This window comes from Emys orbicularis, chromosome 5 (assembly GCF_028017835.1).
Source record: "Emys orbicularis isolate rEmyOrb1 chromosome 5, rEmyOrb1.hap1, whole genome shotgun sequence".
Lineage (NCBI taxonomy): Eukaryota > Metazoa > Chordata > Testudines > Emydidae > Emys > Emys orbicularis.
In genome coordinates this window covers 19,499,882-19,518,352 of record NC_088687.1, presented here as the reverse complement: position 1 = coordinate 19,518,352, position 18,471 = coordinate 19,499,882, and positions in this window count along the sequence as shown.

The following is an 18,471-nucleotide window of genomic DNA, read 5'->3' as shown; positions in this document are numbered from 1 at the left end:
AACAGGATTGTTTGAACTCTGTGGCTCTTTATTTTATCATCTCTCTCTCTCTTTTTTTTAAACATACCAAACTCAATGGCCCTCTATTTCCTTCTGAGAATTGGGAACTTTTCTATCAGTGGCCCAGTCTATTATGTTTCACAACAGTATATATATTTTCTATATTCCCCATGGCCTTTTTTGCAGAATGGAATTATTATTTCAAAACTGTAAATGTCTAAATCATAACTTTCCAATTCAGAAATTGATTAATTTCAGAATTGGAATTTTTCAATTTTGGAAAAAAACACCAAAAAACCCTCCCACAACTCTAACAATGATTGACAAGTAGTGGAAACATTCCTCAATTTATTCCTTTATAGTCTTTAATTTTTGTTTATTTAGATTTAACATGATAAAAAAGATGCCTAGCCAAGTCTCTAATTGCCCTAACACATTAATTAATTATACAGTACAATGAAACCTGAGCAACATTAAAATAATCATTCCAACAAGAACTCAGCCAGCAGACGCCTACAGAATTATTTTCAGCACATCATCATTATGGGAAGTATACCCCCAGCCCTCTCAGAAAATATGACAAAATTGCCAACACTTTAGTTATATATTGAAAACAAATATCCAATGAAAATCCTTAGGCTCCCATCCCACACTGGAAGATACTAGTATGCACCCCTGCCGCCATATGGCTCAGTGATGTGCACAAGTAGAATCCAATGCCAGCTCAGCAACATGGTCCCAAGTCTTACAAACCTTTAAGTGTGGTACATAATTTGTTCACAAGAGTAAAGCTATGCACATGCTTTGCAGTGCAGTACCACTATTGATTAGAGAAATTAAGCAATTACTACCTCACAGGTAAGAGTATCATGCTGGATCTGCTTATAGTTATAAAATGATTCGTTGTTGAGATAAAGTGTAAGAAATAATATAGTGAATGAGCTGTTTAAAATTAAAAGAGAAGAGAACCAAAATATTAATGGAAAGATAAAACAGGGATGAGTGCTATATAATCAGGACTTTTTTCAACAACATTTGACAAGTTCTTCTAAATCAGAATATGACCTGTGTATTTTAATGCTCTCAAGGTCAAGCTGACCAGTGCTGGTTATGCAATTTAAAAAATGCCCAGGGCCAGCTTTAAATCATACACCGATTTCCCCCCAAGTTTTCAAAAATGTCCAACAGTATGCATGTATCTTACCAGTCAGAGCTGCATGTTCTCTCTTCATGCCCCTTTAGGCATGCTACCCAAGATGCATGCCAAATCTTAGGGTTCAGAAAGCTGACTAAATGATTTGAGGAAGGAGAGCTCTCATTTATTTACCTTTTTACATTTCCATGACATGAAAACATGAGGCCTGTGAAGTCATGTGTTTTCTATTCACAGTTGTAATATTCAGTAGACTTCTGGGGAAGCAAGGTTTGGTTTGAATCAAACACAGCAGAGTGAAAATTTGGACAAACTGAAATTCACAAGAAAATAATTCTAATATCTTTCTCACACTTAAAGCTGTCTGTTCCATTCAACTGTTCTTTGCTTGTTTATATGAGTAGCATCTTTCTTCCCAGACAGTTTTTGCTCACTCTCTCTGGGTTCCTTTTACCTCTTTGGCTTATCTTTTTTACTCTGTCCTTCTTTGCTGCTCTCTTTATTTGGCAGGATGTCAGAAAAGCTCAATCTTTATTTATCTCTGTCAGGGAGGAGGTCACACTTTGCTATGGCTTTGATTGCTTGTTTATATACCAGATGAAAGAATATCAAGAAATAAAACAAAGATCTGTTGTTATGTTACCTTTGAACAGAGAGGTACCAAATTATTTCTAATGAGGAAAAAATTTAGTTGCTTCCTTGATCAGATAGAAAAAACTGATACACATAATTGCAGTCTAAAGTTTCTAATGACCTTGAATAACTCAGTGATGGGGAGTAAGGAAGGGAATATGAAAAAAATGAGGCTTCGACTCAGAGCTGATTAGATCAGAACTTCAAACATGTCTTGGGAAACAGCATCCACATTTATTTTCTGCTGTTTCTGATTTGTTTTCTGTTTGTTTATTTGGCACAGTCTTTGTATTGTGACCCTGAATACTGTAACATCCTTAATGATCCTGCATCTTAGGATATTAGCACTACAAGACAATTCTGCTATTCTCACCAATCAGAAGTAGATTTAAAAATTCAAATTTACACATTTGCATACCCTTAGAAAAATATCCCTAATGCTTCGTGCAAAATAGTCAAGTTATCATCAAGCTCAGTAAACAACCATGTGCAGTGAGAGTTTCTACTTTGAATCCCCCCCTCCACCCTCAATACTGTTAAAGACAAGCATATCTAATGTCAGAAACTGTGCAAATTCTTTTGGACTTGGCTAATAACAAACCCATAGCATAAGAAAGAGAAAGCAATTAATCTGTTGCTCCAATGAAAACAAGAGAGACGGTGGAAAAGGAAAATGTGACTTCCCAGCTTGTGTTTTCATTATTCATGTGTTCTTTTGGTATTAATAATAAATTGCAGTACAGTGTAAAACAAAACATTTCATAGGGTGCCTTATTACCAAGTATCCCCCAGGTGCCTTAGAATAACATCAAAAAGGAACCAGTGGACAGTAACTCATCCATAAGATACCCTTACACATTTTCTTTTAAAGGAGAACAGGTGTGGTCCCATCAGTTTTAAAAAGTTGTGTATTTAGGGCTATCATTATCCCTTTCTTTTCTGTTTTGCTTTTGTTCTGTGCATGTTTACTGTTAACAAGGGGCAGAGTGCCAGATGGGAAAAGCCTGTGCTCTCTCCAAAACCCAGTCTGGGCATCTGTACAGGAAATGGAATCCGGCTAAGGGTGTTTGCAAATTCATACAGGAACATTTTTAATGAGGCATCTATAATGATGTGCTGGGTATCTGTACATTTTGGTGAATAACACAGGAATAGCGCCTTGTTTCTCATTGTTTGTAAGTTGAACATTAGCAGACATTACAGAGTGAGTTTCATACAGGAAAAAGAGCTCACCATTTGGAGCCCGAAAGCCCTCCGTCACTGCCCAGGAATGTAAGCAGGGTGATGGGAGAGATGGAACAAGATATCTTCCCATTTTGCACTCCAGCACAAAGGACTGGGTGTAATTCAACTGGGGAACATGGGCACAGCTCCCAGCTAGTGCAACTGCAGGGCTAGCCAACCAAATAGGCAGAGAAGAGGAGCCATAAACCTTGTTACAAGAGTCCTATATAAAAATTACATGTCTCTGTATATGTAAAGAAACCTGTCTTTTTGGCATATAAGAATATGTTCATACTTTTGTTCAAGAATATGTTCAATACAGCGGCAAATGGCTTCCCGAGTCTTAAACTCCACCCACACATTTAGACAAGCAGGATTGTGGGGAGAACCTGGATCAGTGCTGACAACTCTCAAAATTTCATGTTAAGTCTTACAATAATTGATTTTCATCTTAAAGCCCCAGCTCTTGAAGTCAGGTGATTATGTGAGACGCTCAGCTTTCATTAAAAGGGCCGGAAAAGCTTCTAGTTTATTTGATGGTTGTAGAGAAAAAAGCCTAAAAACATGACCTGCATGCACTCTAAATTCTCAAAGACCAGAAGGGAAATTGAAAGAGCCCCAAGCATATTATTTTGTTCAAATCTCATTTTAAGCCAGTCTCATGATTTTGGGCGCCTGACTCATGATTTCTGAAACTTGGAGTTGGCAATAATGCATCCTATTTTCATTGCAATAGTGCTGCAGCATCCACTGTTCTGTCCAAATTCTTCTTGAAGCTCATGTTGAAACGTGACCTTTCCAGTGTTCCACTGGGCTAACTACCCTACTCTGTGGTGCTGCTATTCTAGCAACAAGAGACAAGGAACCTTTAATGATGACTACAAGTGATTAGGACTTTGGTTTTTCATCTCACCTATGGCCACCCATAGGCATTGACTCTACAGTAACTCACAGAAAATAGGCATCATAGAGCATAACACATAAGTGGTGACCATTTCTGAACAAAATGTTTTCAAAGAGTGCATGAGGCATCAGCAGGTTATTAATAGACATAGGGTAGAATCCCTTGATGATATGTCCTTTATGATTGGATGAAGCACATAGAGAACATAAAGAGCACTTTGTAGGGCACAGACATTTATTTATGTAATTATTTACCTGGATATTTTGATGAACATTGGAATGAGATAAAATGTTTTAGCAAGCGTTTCTTAACTAACCAATACACACCAGTAAAAAAGTACTTTAGACCCAATATATCAATCTCATTTACTACTTTTTTTTACTCTGTGTATGAAGATGGACACTCCAGTTAAATGATTCATAAAAGTCTCCTAATGACAAGTGTGAAGGCTGACATTGTCAGTTTGAGCGTGGTTAAGATCCCTGGATTGTACTTCATGCATTTTCCCACCCAGCATTTCAAATGCTGATGAGATACCAAGAGAGGACATACTGTATAACTGAATATAAAATGTAGCAATGAATTAGTCAGGATGAAGAGAGACGAGAATTTTTCTCATATATTGATGCCTACTGGTTCTTTTATAGCTAAGGACCTGTCAGTCATTTTTATTGCAATCCCTATTTCAGGGGCTTATAATACTAAAAACTCACTGTTGGTAAAACTTTTTCTTTTAAATTTAACATTGACTATTTGACAATTTAAATATTAGGCGTGCAAAAGCAAAACAGAAGTTTTGAGACCAGCTACCATATTGTACTATAAGCTGAAAATCTGGCTTACTTATAAAATTCCAGGGCCATCAGACTACAGGGTGGACCAGACAAATTGCAATTTAAAAATAAAATAGCTAATCTGGTTTATGATAAGAAAAGGAGGTAATGGAGGGAGTGTTCTCTATTGGTTAGAGCAAAAGGACAAGAAGTCAAGACAACAGGATTCTCTTCACAAACCGACTGACTTTCTGCGGGACCTCAAGTGGGTGATGTTACTTCTGTCCTTCACAGTACTCATATGTAAAATGGATATAATACTTTCCAGTGGCACCTCCCCAGGAATCTTAAGTTCTTTGTGGTTTCCCAGGGAAAAGCACTATAGAAAGGTGAAAGGTTATAATTTAAATATCATTTTGAATTTTGTATTTTATTATACATCTGACTGTTATATTTTAGCTCTTTCCCTGTTTATGTCTAGCTGCATCATTTTACATAAGAATGGCCAGGCTGAGTCAGACCAATGCTCCATCTAGTCCAATATTCTGTCTTCTGACAGTGGCCAATGCCAGATGCTTAGGAAGAAATGAACAGAGCACATAATCCTCAAGTGATCCATCCCATGTCGCCCATTCCCAGCTTTTGGCAAACAGAAGCTAGGGACACTTCAGAGCATGATTTTGCATCCCTGCCCATCCTGGCTAATAGCCATTGATGGACCTATCCTCCATGAACTTATCTAGTTCTTTTCTGAACCCTGTTATGGTCTTGGCCTTCACAACATCCTCTGGCAAATAGTTCCACATGTTGACTATGCATTGTGTGGAGAAATACTTCCTTTTGTTTGTTTGAAACCTGCTGCCTATTAATTTCATTTGGTGACCCCTAATTCTTGTGTTATGAGAAGGAGTAAATAATACTTCCTTATTTACTTTCTCCACACCAGTCATGATTTTATAGACCTCTATCATATCCTCCCTTAGTTGTCTATTTTCCGAGCTGAAAAGTCCCAGTCTTGTTAATCTCTCCTCACAGGGAAGCTGTTCCATACCCCTAATCATTTTTGTTGCCTTTTTCTGTACCTTTTCCAATTCCAATATATCTTTTTCTGCATGCAGTATTCAAGATGTTGGCGTACCATGGATTTATGTCGAGGCAATATGATATATTCTGTCTTATTGTCTACCCCTTTTCTAATGATTCCCAACTTTCTGTTGCCTTTTTTGACTACTGCTGAACATTGAGTGGATGTTTTCAGAGAACATTGCACAATGACTCCAAGATCTCTTTCTTGAGTGGTAAGAGCTGATTTAGACCTCATCATTTTATATGTATAGTTGGGATTTTGTTTAATAAGGTAATTATATAGGAATGCCAAAAATGTTAGAACTAAAAGGAGGTTTTGATATACCTTTTAAATACCTATGTGTTTAAAATGGAGGCTGAAAAGTAACAGACATTTTCATTTGAGCACAAGTACTGCACAGTGGTAACGTATGTTAATGACATTATCAGCAGTTAACACCATGCCATGTCTGTAATAGAGACTCCCTAAAACAGGCAACCTTGTTTAGAGTCAGTTGTAAATTGATTCAGAGCAGGTTGTTTCGTGTCAGCTTTGTCTACGATCTTCTCCTGTACTAACATATTTCACCTCAAGTTCCAGAAAACAAGGGCTATTGTTTTCTATGGAAATAATTCACAATAATATAGTTCATCAAGAGATCTCACAAGAAACCTTGATACATGTGATGAATAGCCACATTTGAATAGGTGATGTATAGTTTGGTATTAAACTTCTGAATCTATATAATTCCTATATTAATATATTGTACTATTGGCCTTAGGCAACCAGCTCACAAGTTTTGCTCAGCTAATTTGTTCAGATATTCCTTGTGGGGAGTTGCTTAGCTGAAAAATGTCAGCAATGATTCTGCATACAACTTTGGAAAGTAATGCTTTGATAGATGGCTTCAAATCCATTTACATTCTGCCAGGCTGGAATGGACAAGGCACGTGAATCAGAAGAAAATGCTTTTGAAAAGGTGACATAATGGATAAGCTGTTGCCTTGTTTATGAAATGTATAGGCTTTGGGGAAGACAAAGAAAATGTGTTTTCTATTACTAGAGAAACACCCTGGAGCAGACATACTTCCCTGAGCCGTGTGTGTGTGAGAGAGAGAGATCTGTTCTGTTCTGTTCTGCTATAGGTAATATACAAACTTTGTTCCCACCTAGCAGAGCTTTTTACAATGCCCAACTAAATGTGTTTATAGTCAGCTATCTTTTATTTTCTGAGTTTCCCTTCCTAATGCAGTAATTTGTCAATAAAGTCTGCTTTTATTTAAGACAAGCTGAGCTGAATGGCCAATAAGTTGGGGAGACTGAGTAAGAGACAGCTATTGTTGGCGTAGCTTGGAGAGAAAGAAGCTGGCTTCTTATCTCAGATAATGCTGAATCAGGAGTGAGGTAACAGCCTGAATTGAAGGTTAGGGGATGTAATTCCTCCAAAGGAGAGCCAAAAAAGACCCTGGCAAGCTGTGGGCACAAGTGGAGACAATTGCACTGGAGGGTGTCAGGCTAGTTACAATGCAAAATGACCAGGGGTTGCCATGTTAAGTTGGTTATTCTGAAGCCTCGCTTTCCTATGAAAACAAGAGACTGATGCACAAATTGCCTAATGAGGCGGATGACTTTACATTCCCATCTGAGTTTCAATGGGCTTCCAATGTAGATTAGTTATCTAAACACCACTGTTCTCTCAACAGCAAATGAAAGGGGGAAGGATAAATGTGAAAAGTTCAGATCTTTATTTAGGCTCTGTATTTAATCCAAAAATTTAGGCTGAAGACAAAGAACCAAGAGACATTTTTTTTATTGAGCAGGAAAAGAGAACAGCCCATTACTAATTACTGCCATTCAAAACAGTATTGCTTTATCCTTCTTGCAGCAAAAAGGCTGCTCCTTGATTTTGTCTTAGCCTGCTGGTGGATCAGCTATTCAATTTTATTATTATAGAAATCATTTACATTTAATATTATAATCCTAGCTGAAATTAGGTTTCATTTTGTAGTCTTACATCCTCCATCCTAACTGGAATATTATCAGTGCTCCATGCAAACGATTCTGCCTGTCAGCTTCTTTCACAGATCCAGCAACCCTCCCCTCCCCACACAGAACTCAAGCAGTGCTCCCCTTTGAAGTGTTTACTTTCATACCACAATTGGGTAACACCCTGTTATTTTCTTCAGGCCCCGTGATTCATTGTTTGGTTCCGCTGAAAACCAAAAACTGTCTATTTTCACTTCACTGTAGGTGTTGTTTTGAGCCTGCTGTGCCACAAGTAAAAATTAAATACCACAGTCAACTTTTAACTCTGCAGTACTACATGACATTATAAATATAAAAGGGCCCAAATCCTTGCAGCACACTGTGAGCTAAATTGGCGATTTGGAGTTTCTCTTTAATGTTAAGCACCAGAATTCTAAAAGTGACTGCAGAATATGTTGTTTTTGTTTCTTGGAACAGTTTCTTATTTTCTGCATCACTGATTCAACACATTTTTATCAATTATTCCTTTCCTTTAAGTCAATAACACAATGAAATAGTTGAAATAATTCAGTAGCATGGAACTACTTTACCTTGAGAGGTACTAATTACACCATGACTACTGATTAATTGAGGAGTCCCTTGCTATCTTTGTATAGTTGCATGGCCTTATACATTATCTCCTAGAGCTAGTTCCAAGTGAGCAGTTATTTCACATTGAGTCATCCCATTGCAAGATTTAATATGAACAAATGTTTGTGTAATTTCCCAATGCAACTCTGTTGAAATGATTGTGTAATTCCGTGTAACTACATAAAAATGACAATATAGCTGCTTCCCAATTACATAACTGTTACAGGGTAGTCAGTTTTTCAATGTAAAATGTAATTGATTCCTAATTATTCCACTTTGGGAGAAAGATCACAGTCCATAACTTCATTACAGTGATAAGAAATAACTCTTCAAAAGCAAAGATTCAGCAGCATGTACGTGTCGTGGCTTTCCATTTGTTGAATGTCCCTGTTTCCTGAACATCTCTGCTGTATCAAGCGAGATGTGGAATAGTGTCTGCTCTCTGCATTATATTGGCAACAGGGTGCCCACCATTAAAGAGTCTAAGGGACAACTACTTTATGTGGTTGTGCTTGTTGCGCATTTAGTTATTGTCCCCAGCTGTCCTAAAGCAATTAGAAGACAAAGCAATACCATCCAGGCAACAGGCTTTTCCAGGGAAATAATATAAAATGAAAACAAATAGGAGGCTTTTCCAGCTGGACTTCAACTTTAATAATAATTATTTCAGTCAACAAGCAAAAGAAGGAATATCCAGGCTCCCGACTTCAGATATTGCACCCCATCAATCAATCCTCTAAGCGTCTCTAGCCTTTAAGCCCTCTTCTTCTATCTCGTCAACAGTAGCTTTTGGAACCGTATTCCCCACATGGGGCTTGATTCCCTACTGTGTCTGAGCTGCTGCTGCTCTGACAGAGTGGAGTCCAGATTCAGGGCCACCCCACCCTGTTAGGGACCTTACACCCTCAGAGCCTTTAAAGCAGTAGAGGATCAGATGAAGTAGAGCTCTGCAAGAGGCAGCAGAGCTACCTTTTTCACCAGCGTGATGCTAGTGGAGCATTTTTCTGCAGGAGGAAATGCTCTCCTGGCCTTCTCCAACCATGTTAAGACACACGTGGGTTGCAAACTGGCCTTAACAGAGTGCAGAACCCAGCCTTAGGGGCACAATTAAAGCTCCTATTGAAATCAGTAGGAATCTTGCCATTAACTTCAAGAGAAGTCGGATTGGGCCCAAAGCCTCATATTCTTTCCTTTCACAGTTTCTGAAATGAACTAATTTCCCCCTTGTCTATGCTTGCACCTAAAGTGTAGTCACCCTAGTTCAGCTCCACCCTTTGCTGACACCCATTGTCACTCATATGAGCACTCATTGTCAACAATGGATATATTTTCTAGTGTAGAAAAGGCCCAAACTTTTGCAGCTGCAGGTCCTCTGAGCAGCCAGGTACCCCATCCCAGACTATTAATCCTGTCTGTCAGAAAAGCAATAACATTGTTGTAAGAAGGGGCCCAATTCTTAAAGCACTCAGTAATGATTACTAATGGGTAGTAATGAGGCTACTCATAGGGACTGTTCGTACGCATAAGGGTTTGCAGGATTGGGCTCTAAGGCACCAGTAATTCTTATCCTCCCCTATGCCTGACCACCTGATGTTCAGGGTCTATTTCCCCTACCACAGTCTCTCATCATAATGCAGGAGTGATGGCTGTGTTTTGATAGTATATAACACTAAATGAAACCCTTTACTACCATAAGTATTATGTGAAAACAGGTGCATTTACAGTGTTGTGCATATATTTCTGTTTTATAACTGTTACGTGTTTCTCTGCACCGCTACCTGCAGTGGCTGGCAGCCATTTTATGTTCATCACCTGCAGATTGTTAGAGGAAACACACACTCACATGATTTGTTCTGTCATGGAGATTTTCCTTGTCTTTATTCATGTTTTGTTAAGCTAAACTAAGTCACTCTTCCAAAGGTGTCTGTTTGCGCTTTGTGTATGCAGAAAGGTAACAGTCATAGTTGAGTTTGGTGAGATGCTATAACTTCATCACACAGCACCCAGGAGCAATGTTCCTCTATAGTCACAAAAGTGAATATAGAATTGCAGTGCTATTAGTGCCTTTAAAAAAAAAAGATACTGAAGTTGATTTCGGGTGTCTTCTGGTTTTGCAAGATCATTACATTAATTCTGCAACCAGAAAGAAATAATAGTAAAGTGAGAGGAGAAAACTCCTCCATTCCCCTAAAATGGGTGTTAACATTGAAACTTTATTGTCAGGGACATGACCTTCCATGTCCATGGAAAAAGCTGACAGAGTTGTTGAATCTGATTATCCTTTTGGTGCTTGGGGGAGTAAGACCAGAGTAGGAGACATACTCCAACTCCTAACTTCATGTTGCTGCCCTCTTGCTTATCAAAGCCAGGCCTTGATCCTCTACTGCTGGTGCCCTCACATGTTTACAGTCTGATTCCTGAGTCCTACCTGTTCCTTTTGCTGCTTCTTCCTGGATCCAAGATCTGACCCTAATTGCTCTCAAACATATAGTAGCAATAACAGTAGTAAATGTACTGCTTGGCATAGCACGGGCAGTGGTAATGTTGTAGGGTGGCCAACCCTCCAGGATTGTCCTGGAGTCTCCAGGAATTACGGATTAATCTTTAATTAAAGATTATGTCCTGTGATGAAACCTCCAGGAATATGTCCAACCAAAATTGGCAACCCTTTAATGTTGGATTCCCTTGAAGGACACCCCTGTGTGCCTCAAACCTCATCTGGAAAAACCTCTCTCTAGAGAGGAGAGATGAGTTGTTTGTTTCATCCCCATTCAATCTCTAGCCTCACCGTGAAACTGCCAGGGAGTACCAATTGTGATCATGATGGTTCTTGAGGTGTGGATTCTCATCGGGGGGGGGCAAAAAAAAAAGACGAGTGTTGCTGGCCGGCTGAGCAAAAAAAAAAAAAAAAAGCTGAGTGATCCCGGCGGCACAAAATATCGTCCCGACCAGAGATGCGGGACATTTTATCGGGACGTCTGGTCACCCTACCCAAGGGCTACCAGATGGTAACGACTTTGGTCAGCATTATTTTCCTGGTCTGGATTGGACCAGGTGGTTAGTCCCTCAAGCTATCCAGTCTTCCAATCTAAAGTCCTGGTGGGCCTGCTCCAACCTCACCCAGCTATGACCTATAGAATAGAAGAAGAAGATTATTTTTGTAAAGTTTTAAATTCCTACTTTAAGATAAAGAAGCTAAAGTGAACTAGGTACCTTTCAGTTCACACAAGTAGCATCCACATGGGGCAGTTAGACCACAACACTTTGATGCGCTCTGGAATTTGCACCTCCATAGTCTTCACTGCAGCATAGTGTACCATAGTCTTAGTTGCACTACTCTGTAGTTCAAATACAGTTTGTTGGGCTAGATGCAGGAACTGCTGGGAGAAATTCTACGGCCTGTCGTATGCAGGGTGGCCAAACCACGGCTTGAGAGCTGCTTGCGGCTCTTTTACAGTTAAAGTGTGGCTTGCAAAGCCCTCCATACCCCCACCCCCCATTCTCCACCTATCAGCCTGGGGTATGAGGAGGGTTCAGGACCTCTGCTTTTTGGCAGGGTGGTGGCGTGAGGGCTTCTGCCCAGTGAGGTGGGTGGTCTCGGGGCTTCAGCCCTATGGGGCGTGCCTGCTGGGGCTTATGCCTCGATCCCTGACAGGTGTGCCCGGCTCTTGAACATCTGAGGATTGTTGTATGCGGCTCAGTGGGTCAGTAAGTTTGGCCACCCCTGGACTAGATGATCATAATGGGTCCTTACTGGCCTTAACATGTATGAACCATGTATAGGATCATGAATTATGTTTACCCCAGAGCATAACGAATGTGAAGTGGATGTAAAATGCCACTGTTGGGATTTGGTAGGATTTTACAGCGACTTTGCACTCATGTTTCACTGGGGTAAATGAATCTAGAAGGGGCAGGGCAATGGTGAATTGATCCTTCTATTTTTATAAAATTTGAGAAATTAAAAAAGATAAACATTCCAGATATTACAGTGACAACAAAGACATTTTATTCACCATGGATCACTGTGCATCCTCTGGCCCACATACTGTACACAATGCGCACAGAAACAGACAAGTCAATAATTGGACATTAAATGCCGAGAGTGTAGCTCACTTGAGATATTGTCCACATATTTGAGGCCATGCCTTAAAAAAATCCCTTTTCAGTTTTCCACAACACAGAGAGCTTGTAAAATCTGAAGCAGTAATGAGCTTTTCCTACTCAGCTGACTGCTGATACACGACTCCAATTCCCATCTGCTGGCAGTTAAAAGCCTCCCTCAAAGTTCTTGCCTCTGAGGTACAGACTGTACTCTGTGATGCAGGCGATGTAGGGCATGCTCAGCAACCAGTTTAAGCGCTTTTACAATATCATTTCTTCGATAGATAAAACTGGAAGGATTCTGTGCAGTTCTCACTAAGAGGCCTAGGTTCCTAGCATTCAGACAGAGCTACTACCCAGGGAGAGAGAAAGTCAGCTAGCCATGTGAAGTCATTTTTATCTTTTTAGCTTTCAATCGTTACAATCTTCTGGCCACAAGATAGTGACAGGGCATTGAGAAAGTACAACATTATTTATCTGACTCTTGTCCCATGGATTATCCAAACACTGCATTTATTTATGTATTTGTATTGTGATAGCACCTAGGAGCCCCAAAACTCCATTATGCCCAGCGGCGTACAAACACAAACCAAAGAGACCTTTTCTCCCCACTAAAGTTCATAATTTAAGTATAATAGAAGAGAGAACAGGTGGATGCAGACAGACAGGGGGCTACACGGAAACAATGAGACAATATTGGTCAGCATGTTAGGCAGTGATCACAGCACTCCAGCTATCCCTGCCTATGGTTACATTTCTAATTTAGTGATCTGTGTAGGATTGAAAGAAGACGCACAAGACAAATAATGCTGGGGAAAGCTCAGTCATGGCTTAAAACAAGAGCTGAAGTTAGGGACCACTATCCTATCAAGTGAATGCAGAACTGAGGCAGGAAACACAAGATGATGGAGAATCAGCCCTGTGATCAACAAAAATCTTAATTATGAACCTCACTCCTTGATTTAAGGACCTCCCAGTAAGCAAGGAGCAAACATACATTTATACACGTTCATATTTTAAATTAACTGTCATCCACTCACAAGGTTCTAGCCATAGGAAGCTAGGGACAGATTCCAGTAAATACCACCTTCTTTTCTCTCAGGGAATGCTTAATCACAGCATGATCTGCTTCATTGTCAGTCTCCTTGTTTTGTCTTTTTGTGCACTGTCAATCAACTCAAAAGCACACTAAAAGCTAAGGTGCAGGTCTCTGAAGGTGATGTCTCAGTGTCGGTTCTCTAGAGCTGTGCCCTGCACTGAGGGAAAATGTTAAAGGGTGGATTTCTGTTGTGCATTCACACAGTGAAATCCCCCACCCCCCTGTGCAGAGGACCCACACACAGTCTATCCATCTAAGCCCTCAAAATACAGCTTAAGCAGGATTTGAGTGCTGCATGGGCGTTGTGCTGCCCTCTGTGTTGGATGAATTACACTTTCATTTTGCCGGGGTAAATTACTGTTGATAGTGCATGTGTTGGTGGGCACAGGAATATGCATGAACAGTTTTGCACACAGAAGAGGAGACTAGATCGAGAGTAGATGGAACATTTGTAGCAGTGCTAATTCCTTGATTTCTCTCATTCACGATAGTAGCTATCCCCGGTTCTGTGGTAGGACAGGTGGCCAGTTCAGATAATCTTTGATTCAGTTACTGCATTTAGCTCATAAATCTTGATCCTAGTCTCTCATTATTGGTACTATTATTATTTTTGCATACTGATATATTTTAGAGGGAGTAGTTCAGAACTTGCTGAAGACAGCAGATGAGGCAGTGGGAGTGGTAATTCTTTTCTAGCTAAGTTTCTTTCTCTTGGTTTAGCCAACTTGTCTATGGTATATAGGACATTTGTCTAGATGTAGTATGTAGGGATTGTATTTCATTATCGCAAGCTGCCAATGCAACCTGTCATGTCATTCACAATTTTTTTTCATGTTCTCTGACTCAATGAAGTCTCATCCCTCCAGCACTTTGCCATAGGTTACTGATCTGAAAATTGTACCAGTAACTGCGTAGTATTTCCTTCCAAAGCTTTCTGATCCTGAGCAGGGCAGACAAAGACATAAATAAGCTCAACTCAAACTCTACCTTGCCAGATTCCATAGGCTAGATCCAAGTCTGTGGGCAAATCACTCATTGCAGCCTCAAAATGAGGGACACAAATGTGGCTTTAAACCACTTGGCATCCCCTCAATTCTGGGGCTCTCCTGATGCTGGCCTGGTTCCCAGAAGGATTATGCCAGTTGCCAAAATACTCAAGGGGCCGTTCTGGCATCTGGGGGATCAGCTAGCTATAAGGGAGTCCCAGCTATGCCCCTTTTGCCAGCAGCCAGCTGACGGATACAAGCAGTCACAGCAGTTTTATGCCATCTGAGGATCCCGCTATGCTGGGAGAGGCTTCCAGTGGCTGGCTGATTAACCATAGGGTAACTTTGAACCAGTGGGAAAGGCCAAAACTGTCCCAGTGTACTACAGAATGGGGTTGTATAGGTACAGTATATACAGTGATCTATTTGTAGAACAAATGGTGGTGTATGCCAGCCATTTAAGATGAGCTAGAGGAAGGACATAGACAGAGGGTATGTCTACACTGCATTAAAAACCTGCAGCTGGCCTGTGCCAGTTGACTCAGGCTTGCTGAGCTTGGGATAAGGGGCTGTTTAATTGCGGTGTAGGTGTTCAGGTTCAGGCTGGAGTCCGGGCTCTAGGACCCTGCAAGTTGGGAGGGTCCCAGAGCTCAGGCGGCAGCCTGAGCCCAAAGTCTACACAGCAATTAAACAGACCTGCAGCCCAAGTCCCGTGAGCCCCTGAGCCAGCCATGGGTGTCTGATTGCAGTGTAAACATACTCCAAGAGGGAAGTCTCCAATCCGTTTTTTCCCCTTTTTCTGTTGTCTGATTTTCCAACTCCTTCTCATGAGTCACTATTGTTCTCCAATGGTGCTGAATGCTGATGAGCCAATATTTGGCACAATCCCAGCAAGTAATCTCCAGGCATTAATTTGTGTTCTGTACACCTGACCTGAATTTTTTGCAGGTAATTTGCAGGTCAGGGAACATATCAGAAGCAAGCAATGTTAGGAGGTAACCATTATTTGCTTGTATTTATTGGTATTTTGACTCTGGCTTCCTTCAGTTTCTCTCTCTCTCTCCAGGCATTAGTGTTTCGTTGCTATTATAGTGCTTTGCATATAATTACCAAGTGCTTTAGGTTATAATTACATTGCCATTTAGTACATTTGTAATGAGGAAAGAATGAAAAAAGCAGTGAATTAAATATGTAATGACTGTTGATTTTTGTGCCTTTTGCTTTCTTAACTCCTTCATTGATATTTTGCAATGTTTATGAGGAGTTACCTGGGAGAATAACCCATGTTTTTTACTTAAACATGTCACAACTAAGCTAGGAACTGAGAGAAGAGAGCAAGACGAACAGATAGTATTCAGGACTTTTTTTAAAGATGCTGTTTAAATAATAAAATTTTGCAAGTGTATATTTCACATGGGACATACAGAAGTCCTCAGGATTGAACCAACTCTGCTCCCATTGAAGTAACTGGTAAAACTCCTATTGACTTCAGTGAGGGCAGAGTTCAGCCAACACTAATGAAAGTGCCATAGTATCTTTTATGCTAAACTTTCCAAGTATTTTACGAACCATGAATGGCCCAAGTCAGGGGTCGGCAACCTTTCAGAAGTGGTGTGCCGAGTCTTCATTTATTCACTCTAATTTAAGGTTTTGCATGCCAGTAATACATTTTAACATTTTTAGAAGGTCTCTTTCTATAAGTCTATAATATATAACTAAACTATTGTTTTATGTAAAGTAAATAAGGTTTTTAAAATGTTTAAGAAGCTTCATTTAAAATTAAATTAAAAGGCAGAGCTCCCTCCCCCCCCCCCCCCCCCCAGACCGGTGGCCAGGACCCGGGCAGTGTGAGTGCCACTGAAAATCAGCTCGCGTGCCGCCTTTGGCACCCATGCCATAGGTTGCCTACCGCTGGCTTAAGTCCTTGCCCCATCCATAGGAGAGCACCCAGATCCCGAAATAGTGTCCAAACCTCAGCTATCTCCCTCAGCTTGGAGATCAGTATGGTTTCCCTCCAGGACCTCTTCAGCCTTTGCTCTCTACTGCCCTTTCTTTAGAGATCTACTCTCACATCCCTTGAATGTCAGATGGAATTAATTAGCCACATCTGCCAAAAAGTCAGCATAACTTTAGCAGCTCCTAGCAAGGTTGTAACAACTGATAAAAGAGTAAATCCATAGCAAGGCCCTGATACCCTGGGACACAAATAGTAATTAATGAAAACATCACACACACACACACTAGTGAAGCTGGCATTGTATCTTTTTTTTAAAATACATGGGGCACTGAAAGTTTAAATGACCTGTCCAAGATGTCACAGCATGTTAGTGTCAAAGACAGCAATGAACCCAGGAGTCTTGAACTCAGGCAGGAAGACAATCCTGTGACTTGACAAAAGGTCTGCAGATACTATGAGTAGAGCTGTGCAAATTGATTTTTCAGTTCGCCAGCCATACCAAAAGTTTTTAATATTTTCAGAAGCGTTTTTTTTTTCCGACCAAAACAATTCAGCCAAATTCAACCCAATTTTCAAAATGTTTTGGTCAACCTGAATCTGCATTTTTTGACAAAAAATTTTTTTGCCCAGCGCTAATCATACATGTGAGAGCTGGGGTTGGAATGCAAGAACCCCCTCGTTCTTAATCCATTTTAACATGCTGCCTCTCATGCTGGTGACCTGCCCCTGCTTGCAGCCAGAGATCACACTGACTGTCCAGCAACGCAACCAGTTTAGCTGCAGACTGAGAAAGAGCTTGCTGTGGCATCAGTGCTAGCCTGGGCAGCACCGCTCCAAAATCAGCATCCTGATCTGGGACCCTTTGAAACATCAAGGGACCGACCCATGAGTATGTTTTTCAACAGTCAAAAGGCCTGCTTTAGGTGGCTGTAGATAAGTAACCTGTGATCTTTAAGGAAAAACACATGACCAGCTTTCAGCCTTTGCAATTTGATCATCAGGTTGGTTTTCTTTTTTCAAGGTTAGCTTTGCAAGGAGGCGCAGGGGAACTCAGAGTCTCCTTTACATTCCTAGGTCCTCCCTGGCTGTAGGATTCATGGTGCTAAGGAGGGTGCTGAATGCCTAAAAAGCACCTCATTCCTACACCACTCCCATACAGATATCAAACTTAGTCTCTAGGACTTAAGTTATGAATGATTCCTTGAGTCTGTAACAATAAATACTTTGTTTTATAATAGATTTCTTCAGTTAAACAATAATGCCTCAAGGTCTATTTTAGTCCCAGGTCTATGTATCTATTTCTGATCCATGGCTAGTGAGGACTGGCAGTAAACTGTTATTGAGGCATGTGAAAAAGCATTGTAAAGCTAAAATATCTCCACTCAGTTGAGAACAGCAGCTATAAACTCTCAATGCCTTACATGCTTATGTGAAATATACTTTTCTTGACAATTCATTGAGCTTGTAGTTATCAATAAACATGATGCGTATGTAGTAAAATGACTGGTGCTGTAACATATTTCAAGTTGATATGAGGGGTTAGGATTTGACAAGAGAGGCTGATATTTCTAAAGATTGAACTTTCTAGAAATTTTTGTCTATAGATAAGACGGTCAGACTTGTCCATACAGTATAAGCAGCGGCGGCTCCAGGCACCAGCGCTCCAAGTGCGTGCCTGGGGCGGCAAGCCACGGGGGGCACCCTGCCGGTCCCTGCGAGGGCAGCAGTCAGGCAGCCTTCGGCGGCTTGCCTGCGGGACGTCCGCCGGTCCCGGGGATTCGGCGGCAATTCAGCGGCGGGTACGCGCAAGCTGCGGGATCGGCAGACCTCCCGCAGGCATGCCGCCGAAGGCAGCCTGCCTGCCGTGCTTGGGGCAGCAAAAAAGCTAGAGCGCCCCTGAGTATAAGCCTAGATTCTGTAAGTTATCTTTGAGTGATTTATAAGTAGCAAGCAATT